This window comes from Myiozetetes cayanensis, unplaced genomic scaffold (assembly GCF_022539395.1).
Source record: "Myiozetetes cayanensis isolate MyiCay16 unplaced genomic scaffold, myiCay2020 scf2-11, whole genome shotgun sequence".
Taxonomy (NCBI): domain Eukaryota; kingdom Metazoa; phylum Chordata; class Aves; order Passeriformes; family Tyrannidae; genus Myiozetetes; species Myiozetetes cayanensis.
In genome coordinates this window covers 35,772,440-35,787,550 of record NW_026087411.1, presented here as the reverse complement: position 1 = coordinate 35,787,550, position 15,111 = coordinate 35,772,440, and the positions used below count along the sequence as shown (strand labels likewise).

Sequence of the window (15,111 nt, the reverse complement as noted above, 5' to 3'; positions counted from 1 at the left end):
AATCCACCATCTATAAATGGGAATAATTTCACCTCCTCATCTCAAAAAGGTGTTATGAAACTGAAACTCACTGGGACAATGTTGGTAAGTACACTAGAATCATAGAATCATGGAACGGTTTGAGTTGGAAGGGACTTTAAAGACCATCTCCTAGTTCCAATCTCCCTGCCAGGGAGACAGGGACAACTTCCTCCAGACCAAGCTGTTCTGAGCACTGTCCAACCTGGCCTCGAACACTTCCAGGGATGGGTTGCATCCGCAACCTCTCTTGGGCAACCTGTTCCAGTGCCTCATCCATCACCCTCAGTGTAAAGAATTTCTTCCTAATACTTAATCTAAACCTCCCTTTCAGTTTGAAGACATTGTCCCTTGTCCTATTACTACACACCCTGGTAAGAAGTCCCTCTTCAACTTTTTTGTAGGTACTAGAACACTGCTCTGAGGTCTCTCTAGGCCTTCTCTTCTCCAGGTTGAACAGCCCCAGCTCTCTCAGCTTGTCTTCACAGGAGAGAAGAGCCTTCAGGAAAGAGAATCAGTCCATATTCACACAGGGCTGAACAGTGTTCAGTGAACAAGGCATGGGGTCTTGTGTTGAGCACAGACCCAGTATAAATAGCTGCTCATTAATTGAGCACCACCTGTTCCATGAGCTGGATGAGGCAGGGGCTCTGTGGGACAAACAGTGCAGAATTATGCTCATGTAATTAAAGACTGCTTCAACGTGTGTGTGCACAGAGGGGCCAAACTGAAGCTCTGCAAGCCAGCTCAGCACTGGCCTTTTCTAGCTTCTCAGTGCTTGATTTTGCCACCTTTAGTAATGATCTTTCACTGTAGCTTGCGTAATGTCATGGTGTACCCTTTGGTAAAGGACCAAAGCTGATGTGGCATTGTGGAACTCAGTGGAACTGCTTTTAATAGCCTCTGAGACATCACTGATGTGAAACAAGACAAAGAGTGGTAGCAGGAGTGGACAAAAGTAACTATGAGACCTCTCATATTCCAAAAGACATCCAGTGAGAAAGTGGGAGGGAAAAAAGACATAAGAAATGCCAAATGTTACGCATGTGTGCAAATGCAAACAAACCCCTCTTTGTCTCCCTAAGACCCCAAACTTTGGGGAAGTTTACCTTCTGATCACGGTTCCAGCTTTGTGACTCAAGCGTCACTCTCCAGTTCTGCAGTGTATCTTCCCATTTATCTCTAACTAAGGCAATTTCTGAGTCCTATATGAGTCATCAGTGTGTTTTATATAGAAACCAAAGAAGGTTCTTCCAGTCTCTCAGTAAGATATGCCGTGCTGCCAGGGAAGCACTTTTGGTTGTTCTGACAAGCAATTGTGACTGCTCTGAATTGCCAGAAATACCGTCTGAAGAGCAAAAGGATCATTTGCCATCTAAATCCAAAAGGGTTTATAATGCAATCTTTGTGTCGCCTGAATGCATTGATCCCACCTTGCAATCACTGATATATTAGGCTTTGCAAACTGGCCAGATCCCAGTGGGTATAATTTTCAGGCTGGCTAGCTCACAGGGTTCGAGTGATGCCACTCAGGGGCTCAGAGCCAGCGGAGCAGAGGGGGCGGCGTGCAACACACGGGAAGGGGTCTGAGTCAGGGCTCCTGAGAGCAAGGAGACCTGCCTCCTCTCTCCTTCCTGCTTCTGGAAACCACTCTTTGCAAGCCGGGTCCATTCGCTGACAGCCACCTACCCTGCAGTTAGGTCCTGTCCTTTCTCAGCTGAGACAGGAGGGACAGGTGGCCCATGCCGGAAGCAGTGGCTGCGGCACAGGAGCAAGGGGGGGTTCCTGGTCCAGAGCCCAGAGCTGCCATGTGACAAACAGGAGGCCAGGTATTAACAGGTGGGTGAGAAGACAGGGGCTGGCTGCCTGCTCGGGGAAGCGGCCCTTTTAAAACCAAGGCGGCAAGGATCATAGGGAGAGCATGCACGGTGGGGAGGGCATATTTTGAAGAGGAGGAGGAAGGAGCTGTTTTGGAATTGGGTGTAAAGCCATTTGTTTGGAGGGATGCCAGGGTAGCAGTAGGTGCCCAGAACAAACGCGCGCAGCCATCCCAGCACTCAGAGCCTGCATGCTCGTCCTTCGCAGTACCTAAGTAGGTCAGCCCGTTTCTTCAACCTTTCCTCTTCCCTTTCTCACTTGCTCTCTTTGTGGGAGGTGGCGGTGGCGGTAGCAGAGGGGCTACACCCGTTTTCACTGATCTCCAACACTGTCTACGTGTGAACAAGAGAAGCGGAGAGAAGCTAAAGCTGCTTTCTTATTAACAGCTGGTGACAGTCCCTTTACACAGTGCGTGTCGCATTTCTTAGCCGAGGTAGAAAGGAATGAAAGAGGAAGGCGGTTATTTAAAGTTTAACATTACAGATGAATTACAAGGATATTCTGAGGCTCACAGTCCCCCTCAGCAATTCTGCGAGCCCCAAGGCTGGCCTCACCACACCTTTGCAAGTGACTATTTTAAGCAAGTGTGCTCATCGGGTTCGGGAGGACAACTGCTCCAAGTAATTCTGGGATGCAGGTTTCGCACCACAGGATGCCAGCGGGATCCAGTGAAGGTTATGGACTGTCTAGCCTGAACTCCATCTGTGCCCTGAAGTTTCCTCTTGGCTGGGCACCGCTGAAGGACCAGAAGCAGCCAGTAGGAAGCAGTAGGCACAGGGGCTCTTGGGGAATTTAAGCCATCTGAACGTGGCACTCAGTTTTTGAAGACAACATTTTTTTAAATGCTGTGAACATATTGCACCCAATTATAATTGCATTATGTACTCCGTGCTGTGCTATGAGTGCATGCCTCCTCTTAGCTATGGAGGGGCAAATCTGACACATATACAACAAGTGCCCCGTTTTCTCCCATGTAGTTTCTCCCAGGCTGTGTATCACGATAGTATTTGCATGCCCTCCCAGTAGGGCACTGAACTGTGTGGCTAACATCTGCCACGTGTTGTTTGCTCTGTCCTCCTCTCCCAAGGAAGGAGGTGAGTGTAGTGGAGCATCTTGTTTTTGCAGCGCATTTGTTTGGCTTTGCTTTCTCTGCATGCAGAGCTATGTATTTGCATCAGTGAAAAGTGGAGGGCACAGAAATGTGTCCTGCGATTGGAAATGCCTTTATTTTGGTAAGGGGAATCACGGCTAATTAAGCCAAATTAAAAAGGGAAGGGAGACTTGATTTTCTTTATTCTCAACATACTCTGTTTGACAAATGGGTCTTAACCACAGATGACAGTATTAGCTTCAGCCTTTCAGACAAGGAAATCTTGGCTGCTATTCCCTCTACCCATTTATCTATGATAAATTTAAAGACACATGTACCCCCTTCCTGGACAAACACTCTTCAACTCTTTTTTTTTTTTTTTTTTTTTAATCTAACAGTAAAATCTTTTTATGTGTGTTCTTTTCCCTTCTTTGAATGGGTAGCCTTCTACATGATACTCTCCGTGAATCTTGCCAAACAATAACACTGGCTCTGAACACAGATGTATTTCATGGCAGTTTGGGTCTGCACCTGATTTAGTGGCAGGGGCACTTCTGAAGCCTAGGAACCTGACCTATAAATGCTCCTATCTCTAGACTTTTATTTTAAATATTTTCACCTTTGAGTTACGCCAGAGTTTATTTATAATTCTTAATCAAGTAAATAACTAGTATTATTCTAACAATAGTTCTGATATTCTAGGGGGCACTGAAACTGACATTTCAGTACTGGAGGATTCTTGAGCCCAAATGTGATGTCCTGTGCACTGGGTTGTGTGTTTTTTCAGCTCTTACAGACTGCTAGGGTTTTATTCGAGTCAACTTTACTTTTCTTTTATACTATCAGTATAAAAAGCAAAAATGTATCTGTGTCACTGTCAATGGTAAGCTGATTTACACTTTTTTTTTTTGTATTTTGAGATGACCTCACTTTAAAGGGTCAGAGTGATAGTTTCTTTTTTTTTTTTTGTATTTTGAGATGACCTCACTTTAAAGGGTCGGAGTGATAGTTTCTTTGCTTTGAATTCTAGTAAAATGCTCCGTTTCTTATAATCTTTGCCACTGCCTTCCAGGCGCTCTGTCTCACCCTACACTTGCTGCCTTGCTGTTACGACAAAAAACAAACGCAGGTTCACGAAAGCATTACAGGAAGCAAAGAGTGCCTTTAATCCTGGAGGTGTGCCAGCCCAGCCCTATCAAAGTTGAGCCTTCCCTGACCCCTGTCACTGAGGTGGGTCAGGATCCAGCCTGCACTGACAGGGCTAGGACTCAGAGTGCTTCGGGAACACGTGCTGGTGAGGTCTGTGCCACCTCTCTGAAATCCAGCATAGCATGTAGCATTTCTCTGCACTCAGTACCCATTAAAAAACTCCATCCCTGGACTTTGCATGAACATAAGACTGCAGTTTCCTCTCTAGAACTATCTTTAAATGATAAAGTGATTTTTAGAGGAGGAAAAAGTCACAATAACAGTGAATATGCTGTATAACAGGACAGGGCAGTATGAAGCTTACATTTTACCGGGGGCTGATGGAGGAGTGGCCACTGAGCCCGGTCCCAGGCATGCTGTGAGATGGCCTTATGCACTGGCCCCGTACCTCTGGGACAGACTTTCACCACTGGACACCCCTCTGGGCACAGCTGGGCACAGCCCTGGCTGAAACGCGCTGCACAGGCTCTTCTTGGCTGCCCAGCCCAGCCCTGAGCACCACTGTGCACAGCTGTGCTCCTGGCCAAGGGCAGGAATCAGCACCGTGTTCGGACAGGCTGGATGGCGTCCACTCCTCCCTGCCTCCCCCACAAACAGTTGTTTGTCTTAAGTTGAGATTTTTTTCCGTTTGGCTGCCACAGATTTTCCACCTCAGGGGCCAACCAACAGCCAGGGAGGGAGGTTCATTAGTGGCCACGAGGGCTGCCGTCTCTCCCAGTGCCAGGCCTCTCTGGTGAGGGAGGTGGGCGGCAGCTTTGCGTAAAATGCCAAACAACCCTCCTTGTTTTCCTTGGTTGTCAGGGTAGGAGTTGACATTGTCCCCAGCGGAGCACAAGGACTCCCCGTGACATGGCAGGGACAATGGGAAGGTATGTTTTCTTGACCCGCTTCAGGAAATCCTGTGCGTCTTACCGGGGAACACAGCATTTTCCTGCCCTGTCTACGGCTGGGCTGTGGAGCTGGGGGCCCATGGCAGCCTGCTTGGACCTGCCGTGCTTTGAGCCTCTCCTAAATTCTGACAGAACTGGCTCGACTCGGTGCTCAGGCAGACCTGTGCCCCGTGCTGGGTGCTGGGTGCTGGGTGGGCAGTCCAGCCCCCTCCCTCCCGTGTTGGCAGAGGACAGTATATGCTGAAAACAACACTGAGCTTCGCAGCCATTACCTGAGACCACTTCTAGGAGCCATGCTGTCTCTCCGGGCTGGAGCGGAGCCGATGATTTCCAGTCGGCATTACTGCTGCTGTTGATTAACTGATTTTGGTTGTTGTTTTTTTTGAAAAAAAGAAACAATTCAGAAAGTGACGCATTACTTCTGCCTGTGGACAGAGGGAACAGCTGAAACGTGGGAGTCCAGACTACAGCTGTGTGACTACAGCTTTTTTAAAAAAGAAAAAAACCCAACACGTATTTTAGTGAATAAAAACTACTGATTCCCTCTGCTGGTGTTTTGGACCTTATTTACTTCCCAAGATTGTGGTGGTGGTGGTAGCTGTAGTCACCAGATTGTCTGTGAAAGGAAAAGTGAGGCAAGTAGGAGAAGCCATGACTTCTTCACAACTGGAGGATGTTTAAACCACAGCAGTAACCCTGCTTGGCCTCCTTCCCCTGCTCCACCCATACATCTCCTCTCCACTTGGTCATCACTCAGGGTCCTGTCATGCAAAGCAGCCTAGCTGCCACAGATGATTGCATCCAGTGGGGTAATGGTGTCATTGCTAGGAAATAAATATTCACATGGATAAATTAGCCTCAGAAGGGCTTCTGCAGCCATTTGGAAAACCCACTCATTTCAAGACTTGTCAAATGTTTAGGGAATGTGGGAAAAAAACAAATTTTTTCCCATGATGGCCATGCACAGAGACAGTGACATTAAGACTGACTGATATCCATCACAGGAAATGATTAGCCAAAACTCCAAATAACCCATTTACTGACAAGTCTAGGGGTGGCATTTTTATGTTCCTCTTCTTTTGTCTCAGTTCCTTTCCAGGCATCTATGGACAGGGGCATGACCATGAACTTGATGCCTCCTGTGTGCAAAATCCATGTTGTGAGGAGAAGCTTGTATTTGTTAGAGAGCTCATTTGCAAAAGCTAATAGGGTTGGTCGGAAGTCTCCCTCTACCATTTCCCTCTTTCTTTTCCCATTTGGAAGAGATGCAGGAAGGGCAACATCTGGAAACATTTGTACCGGAATTGTGTGATTCCTTGCACTTCCAAAATAACCTCCCTTCCACTAATTCCTGTGATGGGTAATGCCGTTAGAGCATGAGGGACCCCTCCTTGCCTTCATGCTGTCTCCCAGCAGCAGTGCAACATGGCAGCTACCACAAGCATAATCTTACCATTAATCTGCAGATCAGGGACACATGCAGGCACAGGCTGCTAGAGGAGAGTGCATGTTAGCAGGACCTCATGTAAACAGCTCCACAAAAACGATGTGATACACAATCTGCCAGTGGACCTCAACATGGGAAACTTTTACCCTACTTCAGGTGGGACTGGCTTCTGGTCCCGTGGTCAGAATACAAGGAAATGTGTGCTGCCTTCCTGGACATCAGCAGCTAGAGAGTGAGAGAACACAAGAGTCAGGACTTTTCTCAAGTGTTTTTACTGGTGTGGTGTACAGGAGTACATCCTCCAACATAACATCAAACCATCTACTTCTCCAGCTGTCCTTCCTACTGACTCTGCACCCATCCCTGTAGCTGGGAGATGAAGCACCTCTGGGAAGAAATGTTTGTACAGGGAACATACACATGCATTGTAGTAGAGTTAAACTGCTGAGAGATTTTGTTATCTGGCTTTTTGTCCCCCATCTGATGAATCTTCCCCTCTCTACACTTTCTCACTTGCTCTCATTCCTCATCTGTGATTTGTCTCCCTCTTCACTGTGTGCCTTTGTTCGTACCTCCCTGTACTTGCCCTCTCTTTCCGTTTTCAGCTTTTCTGCCTGCTTCTGTAGTCCTGTAGCCACTTCCTAGGGCTTGGAAAATGAATATAAAAACTGCAATCTCAACAGGAAAAGAAAGCAAACAGTTGCGATAAGTAACTCTTCTTCTTGGTAGCAGTCTGACCAGTGAGTCATTCCCAGGGTTTTTGAAATGACAACAGGCACCTCCTGTCTTCGCTGTTTCTGCCGTTGTGTTCCTCACAGCAATGCTTACCAGCCAGTGGAGAATGGGGCCCCCTTATGCTTGGTGCTGCATAAATCATTTTCTTTAGCCTGGGGGAAAAAGGGAAAAAAAAAAAAAAAAACAAAACTAAAGAAGATGAATGCGTGATTCAAGGATTTACTGCTCAGATTGCTTTGGGTGTCTTTTATTCTTCAACCTTTCCTGTGTTTCTCTCCCACGCTGCCTCTCCTGATGGCCTAGCCCTTCACCCCATCCCATCACTCTCTGTTATGTCTAACTGCCCCCATCTGATTTACCTTCCATTTCACTTTGTCCCCTCCTTTGTCCACAGGCATGTTTCTGTCGCTGTCATTTACTCCCTCTCCTGTGGGGCCAGATCCCCTGATTGCCTTCTCCATTCTGCAGTACTGGGTAGCTTTTCATCACCTTGCTGGTGGAATCAAGAGATGCAAAATATTCAGTGTGAGGTAGACACTGAATGGTTAAAACTTGGCAAAGTTATAGAAAACTGAAAACAGGCTCTCATAGCAGAAAGTGTCAGGTACCACCAGCTCCAGCTAAATTAAATTCTGTCCCTGTAGTGTGTATGCACAGAGACATTTATATTCATATTTTTAACAGCCTTCTAAACTCTGCAGTTCACTGACAAACCCTTCATGAAGCTATCATTCCTTTTTTAACACCTGAACTTTAAAATGTCACATATACCATTTAAAAGGACAGGCAAATAACCAAGGAAACATCCTAGCATGCATTCTGCTTCCCCTCCGTATGGTTGATCTAAAGTCCATGGAAATCAGTGGCAACCTTTCCGTCTAGTTCAGCAGAGTTCAAGCCGGTAAGTTGTTTCCTCCTAAAATTTCAGACAAAAAAAGACCCCACACAAACGTGAGTTTTTTGAGTTTCCTTCTGCTTGTATATCTGGCAAGACTGATGTGACTGTCAAATGATCTTTTCAGTGCTAAATATACACCATTAACTACTAATAAAAAAAAAAAAAAAAGCCAGGCTTTAAACATTCATCTCTTTTTGGCATCTGTACAGAGCATTCCACTTGATCTCACAAGATGTATGGTTTGCACTAGGATTGCAGTCACAGTTTTCTTGTTAAAGCTGTCAACCGTTCCAGTGTCTATCTTTACAATGCAATTCAAACCTCGGTTAGGAAAATAGGCGGTTTTGCTTGAACTATGATATTAAGATCCTTTACCAGACCTCTTCTGTATCCATTTGCAGGCTACAGCTCCTGTTAAACCAGGTTGCAATGTGAAAACGAGAGAGGGATGAGGCTGATCCCTTCTGTTTGAGACACTTCCTCTCAGTGGCAGAGATATTGTGGACATTTAATGCTTCCTTAAACATGCTATTTTTTGGAAAAAAGCATTTTGTTAGAACCACTTACAAGGCAAAACTTCACTGTCTCATCTTGTTAGAGTTACAAAGGTAACTCCAGGACAGAACAGTGCCTTTTGACTCTCTTAAAAATTCTCCTGAACATTAGATGATTTGCCATAGCATTAAATTGGTATCCAACTGGACTCATTAGCAGATATTTGTTAATGGCATGGGGAGGCGGGATCAAGTTGATCATTGTTTTCTTGTGAAAACTGATCGTCTTCTAAAGGTGAATGCCTAGAGCATTTCTGACGAGCCAGTGTAAATCTTCAGCCAATATTGCATGAAGTGACTTAAACGTAATAACACAAAGTAAAGAGAGAATATGGGTATGGGATAAACATATGTCTTCTAATGCTTAGGCGCAATGGGGAGCCCCCTTATCTGCTTCCATAATGCGCCTTATTGTGCTTAAGTAATGGGTATTAGAAGCCAAGCAGTATGTTACATCTCCTCCTACATGGTACATTCCCATACTGCCTAGATACATACAAATCCTGCATGTCACATGTCATTACATTTTCTGAGACTATATCTCCATCCATGCTAAAAATACACAGAGAGAAAGAGAGAGAACTTCAGTGTAAGCAACAGATACTTATGCACAGACCCTTGGCAATACCAAAGACTGAGAGATTTATACATGTGTTTATTATTCATCATTGTTTGAAGAAGCACATTTGTGAAGATAACCAGCCCTAGGGGTTTTCATAGCAAGCGGCTGCTAGGTGCTTATACCCATCCCTTTCCAAGCTGAATACACTCAAGTGAAGCCCTCTCCACCTGCCTTTTCATCTACATGGTGGCCTGATTTTTTTCTGAAATGCTTAGTTACAGAGCCATTCCCATAAAAATAACTCCAGAGCCGTCCATAAATACTCTCACTCAGAAATTCCAAGCAGTGAACAAATCTGTGAAACTCGTGACCTGCTGGTGTCCCGCTCCCCTGCTATCGAAATACAGAGCCCCGAGCCTGCTGTGGGGGTGAGCCATCTTCCAGCAACCTCTGCACTGCGACCTCTCCTCTCTCCCAGAGAGGGTCCCCACTGCCCAGCCACCCACCAGCAGTGTGGGGTAACCTCCAGGAGTCTGCGTTGCAATAGGGATGAGAGGCAGATCTTTTGGACTAGACTCCACTCCCCTCCCTGCAAAACCCAGGAAAATCGTTAGTGGCCTAAAACCTCACTTTCACAGCTTCATCGCTGGCCCTCTGGGGTTGGATTTGGTCTTACATACAAGAGACGGGGAGGAGCAGCAGTCCCCCAGTGACATGTGTCAGGCAGGAACATGGCACATGCTTGAAGTACCCCCAGTGTCCCGGGCTTTTGCACTTCTGCGTGAACAGCCGAATGGGCAGACCCCTCCTGCTCGGCTGCAGCAGATGGAATGGTGAGGCAGGCTGTGTGTCTGCAGGGCTGGGCAGCAGAGCTGTGCTCTCGAGCTCCAGCTAATGAAGCTGATTTGATGAGCTGATTATTCTTGTGTATTAGTGCATCGCTGACATGGTGCTCCATGCTGTACCAGACACAGAAGGAAGGGTACAACATGGGCCCCCTACCGAGCTTTCCACCTAGGCGAATGGAGCAGACGATCCAGAAAGACAGGGTTCTGGACAATGAGGAGGAGACGGAGCCCCTCTTTGTAACAGAGCACTGCAGCTTTCTGAGCTGGAATGTAGCAGCATTCCTAATTTAGATACTCCGTTTGAATTTTAAGTGGAAGTGAACAAAACATTTGAAAAGCTGTCCCCGTTCTCTCAGCAGAGAGATTTCGAGAATTTTCTGGATTTGAGGAAGAAATACTGGCACAAAACCGGCCAGAGTTTTCCCAGGTAGAGATGTGGTTCCTGGAAGCAAGCACATGTTTTATAGATGTGATGAATGTAAACAAATAGGGGTTGGTTATCAGGAGGTGATTCATGATGGGAGGGATAATGATGAATAGGTGTTATGACAACAACTGTTCTGCAGCTGTAGCTCTCTTCTCTGCCACAAAGTGCCAAAACCTCACCAGTTTTCTCCTGGGACCTTCTAATGACAGTAAACAAGGCCTGACAGTGTCCAACACAGAAGGTACATGACTGTTGACCTCCTCATAGCAGGAGAAAATTGGCTAAATAACATCAAGATGTGGAATTGCAAGTACCTGTTAGGTCTCTTTGTTTTTGCAGACAGCAAAACATCCCTCAGAAAACATTATTCCTGGTTTACATAAGCTATTAATTTTGCTAATAATGTTTCTACCTATGCAGTTTCACCAATTTTAGCCCAATATTCCTCCCTGAAAATGCAGAAAATTACCCTTTGGAAACACAAGGATGGCTTTTTATATGTTTTTGTTCATTTCTACTCCAAACTGAACAAGAACAAGCCCCAGCAGATTTTTTTTTCAGGCAGAGTGGCAGTTCTGCTCTTGCTGAATCATCTGTGACAATGATTAGGCAAGAATACAAAAATAAACATTTCTTGGCAGCCAGGCTCCAATCTCCCCTACAAAGTATCAAACCCACCATTTAGAGATCAGACGCAGAGTTTGAACAATACTGCACTAGGTGACTTGATCTGTGTTTGGCAGAGTGAACAAGCTGCACTGAACACAGGGAAGCTCAGCACAGTCCAGAGGAGGGACCAGCTGAACGTTGGTGATCAGGTGCTCGAACAGAGGTAACTGTGTAGTCTCCTCCATGGTACCTGGACGCACGCAGAATAAACAGGAGAGATTTGCTAGAGGATGAGGCTAAATGCGTACAGAGGTCTGCTGGAAAGCAAAGCTGACATAATGATAAGTGTTGCTCATAATATTTATGTATTCGTATATATTTGAATATCTTTTCCAGATTCCCTTGCTTCAAGTGCCTTATTCATGTAAGTCCCACGCTTCACCCGATTCGGGTGGTTTCTGCTTGTCAGCTCCTCATCTCTGTCATTCCTCATTACAACAGTCACCTATGAGAATAGGTAGAGAAACAAAAGGCCAGATGCACAGCTGCACAGATGAGTGGAGCACACTGTAACAAAAGAGAGCAACTCTCTTTGGACATAACTAACATGTGTGAACTTGCTTGACTGTTTGTAATCCCATTTCTTGTTGTCTGTTTTCACAGCTATGCTGAATTTAAACATACAGCATTTTCCAATAATGTGTCCTCTTCATAAGGCCCACTTAATCTATACATTAAGGCACTAAAAAGAATGGGGATTCAGGGAGGAGGAAGGATGAGGAGTAAGGAGGAGTGAGGGTTATGGCAAGGAACTTCAAGCCGAAGTTACTGAGTTCCCTTCTCAGTTCTACCTGAAATTTTTCTGCACACTGTTGGACGTGCCACTTCACCAACATGTGCCTCAACCGGGAAATCTGTCAGATGATGACACCTGACAGGCCTCACCACGAGATCTTGCTGGGTGTCTTGGTGCACATTTATGGGTTTCTATGATCTCACTTAGGCTAGCACCATAGATAAACTTTTAACTAACCAGACAGACAAGGAAGCGTAGGCTCTGAGACCTGAAAACATCAGTCTGAGGATTCACACCCGGCTATTATCAATGCTATTGTCAATGTTATTGCCAGGCATATTCTGCTGAACTTTCTGGGAGGTGACTCTTCTTCTTTCTACACAATAGCAAATATCCCACGAGGTATGAAAGATGACTGCTCTGTGCCTGCACATTTCCACTGCAAACCAAAGTACTCATTAACTAAAATTTCAGAGACATCAGGGGATAGTGCAAGGAGTAGTGATTTCAAAGACCAAGAGGAACGGAAAATTGCAGTTTCCTGCACTATTCTCAATTACTTCTACAGCCTTTGTAGAACCACTGGCTTTATAGCTGGAAAGCTGTGTTGCACAGAAAGGCTGAGTTACCTACCCTGTGTTTACAAACCAGAACCTTGTTCATGGCAGAGAACCAGTGGACACTGCCTCCCTACCTTGTGCCTTGGAAAGCTGAGATAAGAATGAGGTGCCCAAGCAGAAGACAATACTTGCTGTCCAGGGACCTCTCAGCACTGCAGTGGGATGGGATTGGGTTGGATGCAGTCGGTCTTCATAACTTCATGGTGCAGGCCTTGCTGGTTCTCTTACTTACAGAAACAGAAGTCTGGATTTCACAGACAGTCCTCTGGCTCAAGAGCTCTGCTGCCAGCCCTGAGCTATTGGCCCAGCACAGGAGCTATACAGGGGAGTAACAGAGGCAGAGGATGCCTCTCCCACAGAGCCACCATCGTTACCTGACTATGATATGATCCAGGAGCTCCTGTTCCACTCAGCTTCCACTAGATATTTTGTGGTTTTTTGTCTCATGAAGATTTTGATAAGAAACTTCCTGAGCCAGGGAAGTTAGCTGCCTGCTCCATATCTATGCATTTGTGATAGTGCAGGACAGACACTTTTCAAGGCTGGACATAAAGAGATAGATGGCTCCAGGAGATACTCTTATCCAAGGCTTATTGAATTGTCTTATTAAATTGCTGCCTTCCAATCTATCTGTCCATTGCCTTCATAGGTTACCTAAGGTATGTCTCAGGGAGGTGTCTCAGGCCTCCTCCCAAAGCTTTGGTAAGATAAAAGCAGACCTGAATGTGCAATGCCCTCCACATACTGTGCCTGTCTCCTTGTGCCTTCAGCTATGTACCTCTGTTTGCTGTGGATCACTCTTCCCCTCCTTCTCCCTCTCAAGCTCCTGTTTTTCATCCTGTCTTTCAGGGATGAATACCTTACTCCCTTTTTCTTTTCTTTAAAGAGGTTGTACAACACCTAGAGCAACACCCACACATGCAGTGTTCTCTGGTCCACGCTGGAGACCTCTCAGTGCTCCTGCAGTCCCTTAAATCTGACAATCCAGAAGCACCAACAGCTTGCTCTGAGTCAGCTTCCTCTACCATCATGTGCATGCCAATTAGCCATATTTTTTTCTGCACAGGCCACGGAGAACAACATGAGTGCTTATTTTCTGAGCCATGCTATAGCTGTCTCCTTGGTAAAACATAGACAGTTACAAAAAATAATCATGCTCACTTTAATTGACTACTGAAGGAATGCCTAATGGATAAATTAGGCATATCTTGGCTATGAAGATGGCACCTTTCAGCGACATCCTCTGATGAAAGCTTTGGGAGTGATGACCTGATATGGTGGCACGTTAACGTGAACAGCTTCTCTCAGTTACACATTTTATGACAGGATCTGAAGAGTGACAGATTAAGAATATATTAGTTATCAACTGCTTTTCAGATGAGTTTCTTAATACAATAAAGCCTTAAAGGCAAGCTGGTACAGTGCTGTGAAATCTGCAGATATTTATGAAACAGTGAACAAACCTAAAAGGCTGCATTTTTTAAATGTGATTTGGTAATTTTCTATCAGGGTTACAAAACAGAAAAGATTTGCATTTGGATCATTGTTTTGAAAACTTGTTGCTTACCCAAATCTTGAGCCAAATTGTTTCTGGCATGGAAGTTGGGTGGGAGAAAATTCTCCTACACCCTGTTTGCACTCCCTGTGCCCTGCGCTGGAGGTGAGGTGTTGGTGAGAGTTGCCAAGAAAATGAGTGGCAGCACTTGGGGATGGAGAGGCAGAAACCTAAGCCAGGACACCTGGGAGGTGCTCTGATCCAGCACATGCACCTCCCTGTCAGGGTGAACCAACATATCAGGAACATATTCATGCCTCGTGTTTACATCATCTTCTTTATTCTTCAAAACCCCAAGTTTTGTTCTAAGTGCACAGCCAAGCCCTAGAAAAGTTTGCTCTGACACCCTAATTCTAAATATTGGGGGTTTTTTAAGGAAAGGAGGATAAACACAAGGGAACATGAAGGAGGCTACTAACCCACTACAGTGTAAGTGGGGTAGAAGCTTGTGTAAGAGAAGATTAACTCTGCCTAGGAAGGGACCAGCGTAAATCCAGCGTAAATCCTCAGAAAATTAAGCATATGCAAGGAGTAGCAGACAGTGACTATGGGAAAACCTGTCAGAACAAAGTAGCAGTCTTCCACTCTTTCCTACCTACAGATGCAGCCAAACACACAAGAATGGGGTTGGGGGTTGTTCATAAATAGTCTGGCTGCTGTTTGTCAGAGGCAACTGTTGAAATGTCTCTGCACAATTGCTACTTTAGCATGTGCTAAAAATGACAATGGCGTCCAGTCGCAATGGCCCCGCTGAGAAATGTCGTTCCAAGTCACAGTCATAAAACTACTGGTGGGTGGTCTTCATCTCCGCTTGTCCTCATTATCATTTCATTGTGTTGCTGTGGCCCACTGCACCATGGCACTCCCTGCATTTTAAAGCATTTCATTGATGGGGCAGTTTGACATTCATATTTATATGTCCTTGTTGTATTGCAGTGGTTTCTTCTATTCTTGGGATCCAAGCCTTTTGTGAAA

The 15,111-nt window shown here is 45.6% G+C and overlaps 1 long non-coding RNA gene across 2 annotated transcripts in view; it reads right to left on the bottom strand.

Moving 5' to 3' along the window:
* Positions 1-7,345: 7,345 nt before the first annotated feature.
* The window catches only part of LOC126639888 (uncharacterized), a 40,652-nt gene continuing 32,886 nt past the window's right edge, over positions 7,346-15,111 (bottom strand). For both annotated transcript variants that reach the window (XR_007628900.1, XR_007628902.1), the window contains 2 exons: positions 7,627-7,760; positions 7,346-7,419 (listed from right to left, as the gene is read on the bottom strand). This is a non-coding gene — a long non-coding RNA (uncharacterized LOC126639888). The remainder of the gene's footprint in view (positions 7,420-7,626; positions 7,761-15,111) is intronic.